The sequence below is a fragment of the Anolis carolinensis genome, chromosome 1 (assembly GCF_035594765.1).
Source record: "Anolis carolinensis isolate JA03-04 chromosome 1, rAnoCar3.1.pri, whole genome shotgun sequence".
Taxonomy (NCBI): Eukaryota; Metazoa; Chordata; class Lepidosauria; order Squamata; family Dactyloidae; genus Anolis; species Anolis carolinensis.
Window position 1 is genome coordinate 164,240,840 of NC_085841.1, and position 13,355 is coordinate 164,254,194.

At 40.6% G+C, this 13,355-nt stretch overlaps 1 protein-coding gene across 3 annotated transcripts in view; it reads left to right on the forward strand.

Moving 5' to 3' along the window:
* The window catches only part of ranbp17 (RAN binding protein 17), a 229,263-nt gene that overhangs the window by 196,643 nt on the left and 19,265 nt on the right, over positions 1 to 13,355 (forward strand). The gene's annotated exons all lie outside the window — the stretch shown is intronic.

Consider the following 13,355-nt stretch of genomic DNA (forward strand, 5'->3'; position numbering starts at 1 on the left):
CTCCTTTGGAGTGCAGGGGAAACGTGATGGCAGTAGTGGTCCATGTGAACAGCTGGACTGGTTTAAGTTAGAACTGGCACAGCTGTTAACATCAACACCAAAGTGGACACCACCCTGAAATAGAAATCTCCAGAGGATTTCCTGACTTCTACTAACACGAAGGTAAAATCCGTTAGAATCATAGAATCATAATTGGAATAAACCGCGTGGGCCAGCCAGTCCAACCCCCTGCCAAGAAGCAGGAAAACCGCATTCAAAGCACTCCCAATAGATGGCCATCCAGCCTCTGCCTAAAAGCCTCTAAAGAAGGAGCCTCCATCACATCCTCTGGTTTGAGTCTACATTTAATCCCTAAATGTTGTGTGTACATCCAGGAGCGACTTCTGGTCTGATTCAGGATATGTGCCCCATGTAGCTGGGCCCTAAGTCTACTTCTTGATCTGAATAAGTAGACTTAAGTCTTTGAAAACATATGCTACAAACGTGGTTCTCTCAGTCCCCTTCTACACTGCCATATAACATCCAGATCGGCTTTGAACTGGATTATATGGCAGTGTAGACTGATATAATCCAGTTTAAAGTAGATAATGTGGATTATCTGATTTGATCATTAGATTATATGACAGTGTAGAAGGGGCCTCGGTCTTTAGGGTGTTACGAGATAAGCATTATGTCACAGACAGAACGCCACCAGATAAAGTTCAACACAGTTTATTAAAGGTACAGAACTAAAAAGTGCCCGTATGAAACAAAGGACTAGGCAAACACTTGCCTTCAGTGTAAAAGATACACAAAAAAGACTCCGCTGATACTAAAAGCGGTTCAAAAGATAAACCGGATTAAACGGGAGTTTAATCCGGGTTAAACAGAAAATGCTTACTTCAGCCCGGCAATTTAAACAAACAAAAGTTGATAAACAAGGATTCAAAGAAACATAAAAAGCTGGCAGCAGATTCCTCTCTGCTACTCGAAGGCTGCAAATGAGTAACTAAGGTGTTACTCCTCCGTGCAACAAACGGAATCCGGATCCAGGCACTTCAATCAGGGTAGCAACGGTCAGCAGGGTCCCAGTCCGGTCCGAGGTCGAAAGCCAGGTACAGATGTCTTTGGTTCACCAATTCCACCGAAAGCCACAGAAGGGGTAGTCCAAGGTCGTAGTCAGTCAGTCAGTCCAGCGTCAATCCAGAATAGGCAAATAATGTCCGTCAAGAAGACGACGGAGGTCCAAGCTAATAAGATTAAACACAGGTTGCACAACAAAAGCCCACACAGTTCCTCCCGCCGTCTATGCCCAGTGTCCTTGGTAACTTACGTATTCAGCAAACGAAACACACCCATCTTCAGGAAATTCCCAACAAGAGCCCAAGCGTTCGTCCAGATTACCTTGCCCAACGCAATTAGCCCTGGATTCGAGACCCCATCTTATGCCAGTTTACAACTCCTCATCGCTGTCAGCTGTTACCCTAATTCCAGGTGCCTCATCATCATCATCCTCATCAGAGCTAAAACACCTTTGACTACGCCCCACAGCATCCCCAGCTGTGGATCCCGTTCCATCCCTCCAACTCGTCCACGGGTCCGATCCTGCAACCCACCAGTCGCCTCCCATACTAGCATTGCCGGTGACACCCAAATCCTCCCTCACACGAGTCCATTCCATGTCATCCTCCTCTGAGCTAACCACCTCTTCCTCCATTCCCTCGGTAAAACCCTCAAAGGAGTCTTCGTCAGTTGGTTCTGCAAATAAGTCCCGCAGCCGTTTCCTTTCTCGCTCCTCAAGAGAGTCTGACTCTCGAGGAGTCTTACGACCACGTCTCCCAGTATCGGAGCCATAAGGCTCAACCATAACACATTATATCTTCTTTTTTTGTGCCTTCATATCCCAACCCGGCTATAGGAACCCATTAAGTGACTTTGGACAAGTTGTGGTCTCTCAGCCTTAGAGGAAGGCAAAGGCAAACCCCCATGAACAAATCTTGACCTCTCTCTCATGTCACATAGGAGAGAGACGAAAGGTCTCTGCAGAGTCTCAGGTGAAAGAAGCAGAAGCTATTTAACCCTTCAATATCTCCTGCTAAGTTACATAGTCACATAGGCTGAATTAGTGGTAGTGGTCTCTTCTCCTATCCAAGGGCAAGAAACAAAGATGGAGCCCTTTATGGGGGTAGTATTGACTCCAGTAAAAAGCTGTGCTTCTTTACTGGGCAAGATGCCCAGACTTTAAATGAGGAATTAAATGTCCAAAAGGTGGCGAAAGTGCAGTTTGTGGTCCATGTTACCTCTTAATCCTTTAGCCCCCTCATTTCCCACTGATTTCTCCCCAGCCCCAGTATCCCCACAAAAATATTCAAATATTTCTTTCAGTGAAAAATCTCCCAAAACCAGCCTCTAGGAGCCATTAGATTTGTGATTTTTATTTCCCCATCTCCAGACAATTTAATGCTGGAAAACCTGTAATGGAACCAAAAGTGACAACTGATTATTTCCAGTTGCAAGCACTTTTTGGCCAATTCTAACGTCCACCAGGAAACAAATATAACTCCCAACACAGTTGCCCTGTCAAAGACAGAACGCCACCAAATAGAGTACAACACAGTTTATTGAGGTTACAGAACTAAAAAATGCCCATAGGAAACAAAGGACTAGGCAAACACTTGTCTTCAGTGTGAAAAGTAACAGAAACAGCTTCGTTTGAATTAAAACGGTTCGAAAGAATAAACCGGATTAAACAGGAGTTTAATCCGGATTAAATCAAAAGTGCTTACTTCAGCCTGGCAATTTAAACAAACAAAAGTTGGTAAACAGAGGTCAAAATGAACACAAAAAACTGGCAGCAGATTCCTCTCTGCTACTCAAAAGCTACAGATGAGTAACTCAGGCTGTTTACTCCTCCATGCAATGAGCGAAATCCAGGTCCAGGCACATCAATCAGGGTAACGGCGGTCAGCAGGGTCCCAATCCGGTCCAAGGTCGAAAGCCAAGCGCAGACGTCTAAAGTTCCACAAGTTCCACCGATAGCCACAGAAGGGATAGTCCAAGGTCGTAGTCAGTCAGTCAGTCCAGCGTCAATCCAGAGTAGGCAATTAATGTCCGTCAAAAAGACGATGGAGGTCCAAGCTATCAAGATTAAACACAAGTTGCACAGAAAAACCCCACACAGTTCCTCCCGCCGTCTATGCCCAGTGTCCTTGGTAACTTACGTATCCAGCAACGAATCACACCCGTCTTCAGGAAGTTCCCCAACAAGAGCCCAAGCGTTCGTCCAGATTACCTTGCCCAACGCAATTAGCCATTGATCCTAAACCCCATTTTATCCCAGTTCATAACTCCTCATCGCTGTCAGCTGCTATCCTAATTCCAGGTGCCTCATCATCATCATCCTCATCAGAGCTAAAACACCTTTGACTACGCCCCACAGCATCCCCAGCTGTGGATCCCGCTCCATCCCTCCAGCCCGTCCATGGGTCTGATCCTACAACCCGCCAATCGTCTCCCATACTATCATTGCCAGTGACACCCAAATCCTCCCTTACACGAGTCCACTCCATGTCATCCTCCTCTGAGCTAACCATCTCTTCCTCCATTCGCTCGGTAAAACCCTCAAATGAGTCTTCATCTGTTGGTTCTGCAAATAAGTCCCGGAGCCGTTTCCTTTCGCGCTCCTCAAAAGAGTCTGACTCTCGAGGAGTCTTACGACCCCGTCTCCTAGTATCGGAGCCAGAAGGCTCAACCATAACATGCCCACCCTGATTTTATCAAATCTTTGGACAAAATTGAAATGTAGTAAAGGAGCAGAAACATCATCATCATCATCATCATACCCACCTCTCTTTACCCTTGAGGCAGGGTACAGCAGGGTTAAAACATAGCAATGAAGCACAACACTATTAAAATACATATAACAAAATATGCACAAGACCACACCAATAAAATGTATGTTAAAATATAGAAATTAAATTTGATTGGGTAGGCCTGCCAGAAGAGATAGGTTGAGACCTTTTTTCTAATCCAGTGGTTCCCAACCTTTGGGCCTCCAGAAATCTCATCCATCTTACCAGCTGTTAGATATTGTGGGAACTGAAGTCCAAAACACCTGGAGGCCCAAAGGTTGGGAACCACTGTTCCAATATAACAAGTTAATGCAGCTAGTGTGAGGTATAAGGACCTGAGAATGCATATGGACCTAAATATATGCTTAATATTTTGGATGCTTTTAATCTGCTTTAACATACAAATGTACTTGAAAGGGTTTTTTTTAGTGATTTCAACCTATAGAATATTTTGGCAGCTTTATGTATTGAGACCAGAACAATGTTCTAGGATATTGTATCTGTTTTGAACATTTTAGCATGGTTTAAGGATCTGATCTAGCTGTATTATAACTTCTTTAATTGAAAGAGAAGAAAAATAACTGCTGTAGGCCAAATCATCAGAGACGGGTGAATAAAGTAAAGGGGGGGGGGACCATATTGAATAAGCCAAGATTCATTCTCTGCGCCTGAACTGACATTACTACTGACATTAAATTTAGGCATCTGAGCAATGATTGATAGTTTAATATCATAAATAAATTTAATGAAGGAGGGAAATTGTGGATGTATCTTTAAAACATATTAACCGTTGCACCACATTCTACAGCTTGTATAACTGCATTTATTCATTATTCTTCTTTGGTGCCTGTGTAATTTTTTTCAGCAAAGAAATTGCCTTCTCATCTTGGGGCTAAGTAAATCAGTATGGAAAATAGTATTCTGGAGATATAAAGATAATGTTGTGTTTTATACCAGCACACTGAAGCTATTCTTCAACCTCTACACAGAATGCTGTGCTTAAAAGTTCCCTACATCAGTATATCTCAAGTTATCCAACATGAACAACCAATTCCCACCCCACCCCACCCTACCCCAGTATACCAGGAACTGGTATCTTATTTTTGCCCATTGTCTTACAGTTGTTTATTTCTTTTCTGAAAAATTTCTGGGGATCTGCAATTGATAGCTTGCGGACCAGCACCAGCCTATGGACCGCCACCAAATAGCACAGCTTCAAATACAGAGTGTTTCAAAATGATGCTCCTGGTATCAAATCGGTATATCTCTGCAACTACAAACTGTCCATGAATGAAATTCATACCATTTAAAAGGGCGGGGCATAGAGTGATTACTGCTAGATGCCACTCCCAGAGCTCAAACAGCCCTTGGCTTCAGTCAATTGCAAGATGGTGACTCTACAACACAAGACATATTGAGATATTCTCCATTTGCGGAGTTAAAATTTAGATTTGTTTTTGGCTCAAAATGGGTAGTAAAACTTGTTAACTCATTAAATCATTGTTAACTTTTTGCATAATTGTAACATGTTGCCGCTGTGAAATACGCTGCTTACAAATTGAGTCCATCTTTTTTAAACACCCTGTATAGAATTAGCAAGAGGAGGCCACCGGCATTCCTTTTGCCCTGGCTTGATTTCTTGCATAAATTTTATATTATATTCCCATGCCTGTTTAAATGTTGTCATTAGCTAAAGCCCTTAAAACAGTTGTACCAGGCTAGGAGTAGCATCCCTAATCAGGAGGCTTGTTGAGCAGTTAACAATGACCTGTTTCACGGTGGGGAGACGTTTAGCTTCATTGGGTAACAAGTATTGTGTAGTGTACCGAAGGAGACAAAAAGGCTTCAGTTTGGCTTTCAGGAGCGGGGGTGGGGGGAATAGCTAGAGGTGTCAATGGGAGAGGTGCACCCTTAGGCTAGGCAGCTGGTGTATCTATGCTTTTGTTTATCAGTTTCTGGTTTATGTACCCTTTCCGCCGGCAGATGAAACAATTGCTCCTACCGGGTCAGCTGCTGGTCAGAAGCAAAGTAAGAAAAGACGTGGCGTTTCAGACCCGTCAGCCATCATTTTCACGCAGCTGGCACCTGCTACTGGTGCACAGCAGGAGGGTTAAAGGTCAAAGAGGCAGTTGTTCTAAACTCAGTGATGGCTTAAAGGGACTTGTAGATTAATCTGCTTTATTAACTTCCATATATTAGATAACTATTGCTGTGAATGAAAGCATGTCTTTCTGAATAAGTACCCTCACCTCTTTCCCTTTTAAATTGGCTTTGGAGTAATGAATATTAAATAGAATGCATTTCAGGGGTAATTAAATGAAAACATTAGGATGCTGGGGTTTTCAACTTAGTTGTAACTTTTGTTACATATTTATCACACATTGTTTGCCTTGTGCAATGTTGGGAGGAAAAATGAATGGCCGCGATTTTAACAAAAGTCACTCCTACTTGACAATAGTAATTTGCAATGGAAAACATTGCTTAAAACAACAGACAAAACAATATTCTAGGAATAGATGCCTAGAAGATTTGTCCCCTTTGTCAAGTATATAATTCATTAGGTTGTACTTTTACTGTAAATGTAAAGAATGTAAAATCCAAAGTTTGGTGCAAGATATTTTCATTTGGGTTTCCAAATAAAATAGATATTGGGTTGTTGTATGTCTTTCGGGCTGTGTGACCATGTTCGAGAAGCATTTTCTCCTGACGTTTCGCCCACATCTATGGCAGGCATCCTCAGAGGTTGTGAGGTATGGATGTATCCTCACAACCTCTGAGGATGCCTGCCATAGATGTGGGCGAAACGTCAGGAGAAAATGCTTCTCGAACATGGCCACACAGCCCAAAAGACATACAACAACCCTGTGATCCTGGCCATGAAAGCCTTCGACAACACAAAATAGATATTGTCAAATAGCAAAATATAAATATTTTTCATTGAATTCTGGCTCCATTATTGGTCATGCTGTTATTGCCATTCTTCAGACCATTTCTCTGAAAACACAAACCACATATACACAGTAATGCACCTATTTATTCATTAATTTGCCTTTTTTTCCAGTGGCCCAAAATAGTAGGTATATTTTTGGGGAGAGTGCTTCTAAATATCTGTCACTTGAAAATAAACATGTGGGCAAGGGAGTCATCATTCCTAGATGCCTGTGGTTGATCGTGGTAAAGAATGGTTGCTTCCTAGATGGGACATTAATCTAATCCAGAAGAGCTGTTCTTACGTTGATGACACCATTATGACATACCATTGTGGTGTCTGTTATTAGGCCCTGTAATCTTATTCTTTCGTTTGCTATTCTTTTAAATCTTGTCTATCATGTGTCCCCTATTTAGTTGTATGAGGCTTTGAGATGTTTTGGTTAGGAGATGGTGACTTGCCCATGATCAACTAAGATTCCTTATGGCTGAGTAGTTATTTGAACACAAGCCACAGGTATTGGGGGAGATTTCTGATCCATGCTGTGGGAATGTGTCTGTTCTGCTTTCACACATATGTCTGGATGTATTGATCTTTGGCCCTTCTCTTGCTTCACTTGAAGTGTATCTGCTGGTTCTTGTAGAGAAAGTCTGTCTTTGTGAATTACAGCCAGACCCTGTGACAGTTGTGTTGTCATAGGAGCTATACCAACAGCACCCTTTATTTGGCTGTTTATTATATTTAAATTATTTTTTTACCGAGAGAAAAGCAATTAGCTGCTTTATGTCATATTGTGTTCTTTCATATATATTCTATTAAAATGAGTAAGCAGACAAACTCAATGAGACTGATACATTCATATTAGTCAGAAAAAATAATCAAGAAGGCTGGATTTAATAATAATACCACTACATTTTACCTTAATTGGCAAGAAATTATATAGTGTATTTTTTAAAAAAATCTGGTTTTCTTTTGTTTTACAATGAATTTATTTCCATCTTTATTTGGAATCATTGCTGTTGCCACCTAGTCTCTCATTTTATGAGCATAGGTTTTCAAACTGCAAAATGTAAGGAGCTGTAGGGACAATTTTTGAACTACTTCAAAATCAACTTAATATGGCTGTAAATGGTTTCAGTATATAAATAGCATGCCACTTTTAAAAGCTGGCCTTGAGGAGAACATTATGATTGTGTAGTAAAATATTGAGACCTCTACTGATTTACAGTACCTTATGTATCATCGTCTCAAGGGTGTAGATGCTTACTTATTTATCAATTAGTAGTAAAGAAAATAAAAAATGTCACTTAAATAGTAGATATCCATTAGAAGTCATTAGGAAGTAAGCAACTTCTTTTAAACATGGAGCAAGTGATCAACATGTTCTAATACACATGTGTCAAATGCAAGGCCTGCAGGCCAAATCGAGCCCATTATGTAATTTTATGTGACCTGTGAGGCTTTCAGTGTCAGGTCAACATAGTTACATTTATACAATCTTATACTATGTTCACGTACAACCGACCCTTGGAAGGCAACCATAAGGCTAATGTGGTCTTTGATGAAAATAAGTTTGACAGCCCTATTCTAATATATCTCTCCTTATCACTGTTTGATCCTTCTTGTTGAAAAGCAATCCTTCTTAAAGAAATGTCTCTTTGGTCTAGACCAGGCATGAGCAAACTTCAGTCCTCTGGGTCTTTTCAGTTTCAACTCCCAGAAATCCCAGTCAGCTTACCGGCTGCTAGGAATTGTGGGAGTTGAAGTCCAAAACACTTGGAGTACCAAAGTTTGCCCATGCCAGGTCTAGACAGAGGAGGAAGGACAATTGGTTGCAATTGAGAAGAAGTGTTCTAGGTCTATATGTAAAACCATTTCAAGGCCAAATTTTTATAGTAATCTGTAACAATCAATCAATACATACAGTTTTATCATTCTTTTACTCCTTTTTCGTATTTAATATGACTGTTCTGACAGATAACATAGCAAGGTGCTTTATACTGAGTCAGGCCATTCAACAACACTGCCTGACAGCAGCTTGCAGGCAGCCTCATTTTGTCGCCTTACCTGGAGATGCTGGGGATGGAGCCTAGAACCCTCAGCAAGCTAAACAGGTGTTCTATGGCTGACGTAAGCAAAGACATCAAGCTTTCAGCAAAAGTTTAGGACCAGATGTGAATGGGCTCGTAAGCTTATTGCATACTTTGTCGTGATAGACTGCTGCCAAGGCCATTGGCAAAGGCAGCATATGACAAAGCTATTATCAGGATCAGGCTGTCTGCACCTTTCTCTCTCAAGAGAGACTTGTAATGGATGCTGTTTTCTCCCCTCATTAATCATGTGATAGTGAAGGGGCAGTTCTCTAGTCTAAGTGGAGGAAATTCAGTGCAAGTACAGTAACATGTAGAGACTGTGTTCTACAAAAGCTGGCGTTCACATTGTAAAATAGAAGATGCTTGACTGAGTGCATATTTTCCAAATGGAACCAGGCAGTGATATGATATACGCTAACTGAAAAAGACTTCTCTTGAGTTCCCAAGCTAAAGAATGCCAAGCGTCTTTAAAACAAGCAGCTTTTGAATCCTTTTTATAGGTGATAAGTTATTCCAGCCTTGAGGAAGAAGAATGTGCATATCCAAAAGCACAGATGGGATGCTACAAGGATGCCTAATTGGAAAACATCTGTCTGCTGTATCACATGCCCAAATACCACTCAGCAGAGAGCTTACCTGGAATACAACACAGACATTAATAATAGGTGCTTCTTCTATTTATATGTTTCCGCTTGTTGTGTGACATATGGCTGGGTCAGCCATGCATCACCTGTTTCCTTCATAACACCCTACTTTACAGCAGAGCAAATGCTGCGACACCTAGGAGTCTTGCCTTTTTTGTAAGCTCTGCTGTCCCTTGAGACACCTAATTGTACATACAGCAGATTAGCTATGCTGGCTTTTTATTTTTGAACCCACCTGTCAAACATGAGGCTGTCTTTTATCTGTTGTAAAGCATGACTCTTAATTCATAACTACTGTTGACTTAGCAGCAACACTCACATTTCTCTCCCATTCATATACAAAGTGGGGCCAACTCCACCCTGCATTTTGTTGCCATGGGCATTTTCCCCCAACCTTGTTCATGTCTGGTGTTGGAGTCAGAAGGGGAGGGAGGGAGGGAAAGACAAAGGACTTTCTGAAAAAGTCTGTGCAGAGGCAACATATAGGATAGGAGCAATTATTTCCCTTCAACCACAGTTCTCTTTTTGATGTGAAAATTGAATCCCCTCCCTTGCTTGTATTTGCCTTGCCATCACTTCTATCTTTTCTCCCAAGTGTACATAATGATAGAGTCACTATAAGTTGGAGTTGACTCTTGAAGGCATATAACAGCAGCAACTTTTGTTCATCTCTATTCTGTCCTTTTTGTCAGCATATTAGAAGCCTACAAATCAAACCAAAACTGCTTAATTTTAGATCAATGCTCTCTTTAGAGTGAGGCATTTATTTCCAAAAGGCACATTTGCCGTCATGCAACTGCTTCTTGTCTTCCTGTTCCTGCTGTATTTATTTCCAGATAAAATGCAGGCATCTGCTTTATTATCTTGTCAGCAATTTAAAAAGCAATTTGCCAATTGTCAAAAGTTTGAGTAATAAAACATGCAAGGCTATAGTAGCTTTTTAATCAGTGGGGAAATGTCATTATGTTATGTGATGATGTAAGGAGATAATTGATAGGTATGCCTAACTCTAAGCTCTTACTGTAGATGTCTTCCCTAACTCAAGAGAGGAAAATGAAGGGCAGTAGAAGGTTGCTGATATATCAGATGTTCATCAATCAATCTGGAGTGGTGAATGTTTGGCCCTCACATTGGGCAACAAGAATTGTAGTCCAACAACATGGATAGAGTCAGATGTTCCCATTCCTTTCTTAGACCATCATATGGCCACCTAGTATCATAGGCACAGGTCTTTCCCACTTTCTGCTCTTGAGTTGCTGAGGGCTGAACCTGGAATGTTCTGTATTCAAATTCATGTGCTCTGCCACTGATGTTGATCCCTCCCAAGTTCAAGCCCCTCCAAGTATACCCAAGCCTGAAAACATAGACATCTTGAAGCTCACAATCTTACCATGTGGTTTCAAGCTGAACCAATTGGAAGTTTGAGAAACTGCAATCCAGATTACACATTTGTATACAAATGCATGGAAAGCCAGAAAATTCACTGTTAGACTGCAGAAGTGATGGAGTGGACAGATACACATATTTTCATACTTTTGTGAAGTGCAAATTAAGTTGGTTCGTATTAAAATGCAAACTACACAAATTCCACTTCCTTCCTAACTACATATTCTATGGTGATTCCATGGTACATTCTGTCAGGCCCATCTCGTAGCCCATCATTGTCTACTATGACAGACAACAGCTTTGCAAAACCTCGGGCAGAGAAAGATCTCCCCATGCCATGCCAGCTAAGATCTTTTTAAAGAAAAATGAAAACAAATGCTGGAATTGCCAGGGATAATATACCATCTTCTTTATACAAAGCATGTGCTCCACTACTGAGCAGAGGTCTCTTGACTTCCTTTCCTCAGTCTGCTAGACATTTTATTTCTTGCTATCTTGGTTGGAAGACAAACTGATCAAGGCCACTTATACACAGCTGTATAAAATCCACATTATTTGTTTTGAACTGGATTATATGTCAGTGTCGACTAAAATAATCCAGTTCAAATCAGATCATGTGGATTATCTGCTTTCATAACCAGGATTATCTGACAGTGTAGAAGGGGCCTAAGAAGACCTTATTTGTTGCGAGATGTTGCAGATAAAATTCATGTGAGCTGTTGTTACATTAAGGGATTTTGCCTGGAATGTGAAAATCAGGGCATACTTCATTATTTCCTGTATCATATACAGGCAGTCCCCGAGTTACAAACATCTGACTTAAAATCGACTCATAGTTAAGAATGGGGGTGAGACAGTAGGTAGTGAGAAAAATCTACCCCTCAGAAGGGAAATTAACTTCTGAAAGAGTTATCATGGGGCAAAGGTGTCTCCACTGAAGCTTTATCACCAATCCTTGTTTCCACAACAAGCCAAATGTTTCAAAATCCAATTATCACAAGGACAGAAAGTGAGGTGAAATCCTCTGAACAGGGGCACAGATACCAAAACAAACCCCATAGGGGTGTTCATCCTTGCCTGTGCCATCAAGCTTATATATGGCTGGATTTACACTTTAAAATGTACCTGTGCCGACTTACAAACAAATTCAACCTAAGAACACATCTACAGAACCTATCTTGTTCATAAATTGGGGACTGCCTGTATAGAAAAAAAAACAGTGTTTGAGATGCTTCCTTTGTTTCTTCCACTCTTGAAATTGGGTGTAGGGATGGAAATTGTATTTCATTGTGGCATGTATAATTCTGTTGTATAGATGTACATCAAAAGTTAGTGAAGGGTAGTGATTTGAATGTTCAATTAGGAAAACAGGGTTCAAATTCCAACTTATCAATGGAAACCCATTAGGTGACCTTGAACAAGTTCCACATTCTCAGCCTTAGGGGAAAACAATGGCAACCCCCCCTCTGAAAAAAGTCTTATCAAGAAAACCCTATGACAGTTGACTTGAAGGCACATAAACACATCAAGCTGCACACCAGCATTTTGGTATCTCATTCTTCGCTTCTAAAGACAGAAGTAGTGATATATGTTGTTTCTTTATTTTCTTTGAACTTTCAATTTGAGAAATGCAGAGAAGTTAATTGAAAGGAGCCAGTCAGTATAGTTGGAGTGGCTTGGCATATGGTGAATCAGTGGCTGCTGGACTCAATTCATGTTTCCAAAATATTGGTGAAATTAGAGCAACCTGTAACTCTTGAAGGGACACTAACCGACAGGTGGATTTTGACAGGTATTAAGAAATTATCAGTCCCAAGCGTCAGATACAATACTGAGAAATAATTGTGCCCTAGATTTGTATGCCGAACTTCTCAGACATGAATAAAATATTCCACTCTATCTTAGAAGCAAACAAAACCTGAATTCTACTCATGTTCAAGTGAATACCTCTTTAGGTCTTGTCATTCAATGTCACAAGTTTAAACCTGGGAGGCCAAGATTTGCAGGCACTGGGACATATGAAATGGGGTCAGCCGATTCTGTCTTGTGATTCTACTCCTCCATTGACTACCTTGTTCAGGCTTAATGCCTGAACAGAACTGCATCATATAAAACACGAATGTTTACTTTGTCTAAGGGGCTTTTTCCCAGATCCAAACTCAGCTTTTGGAACTGCTCAGTCCAAGCTCTTGTTCTCCCCCCCCCCCCCCAAAATAATAATAATAATGATCCAGCACCTGTTTTCTGTATAGCTTGGTAATATTTCATGTATATGTTTTATTTTGTTGATATATATATATATATATATATATATATATATATATATATATATATATAGTTTTTTACATGATATTGGCTAACATTGGATCATATTGTGTTCTTTTCTGTAGTCTGAAATATTTCGGTTCCCTGAAATATTTTATTTTATGTGTAAATGTGCTAAGAACAATTTGTTCTTAAATGCTGAAATAAA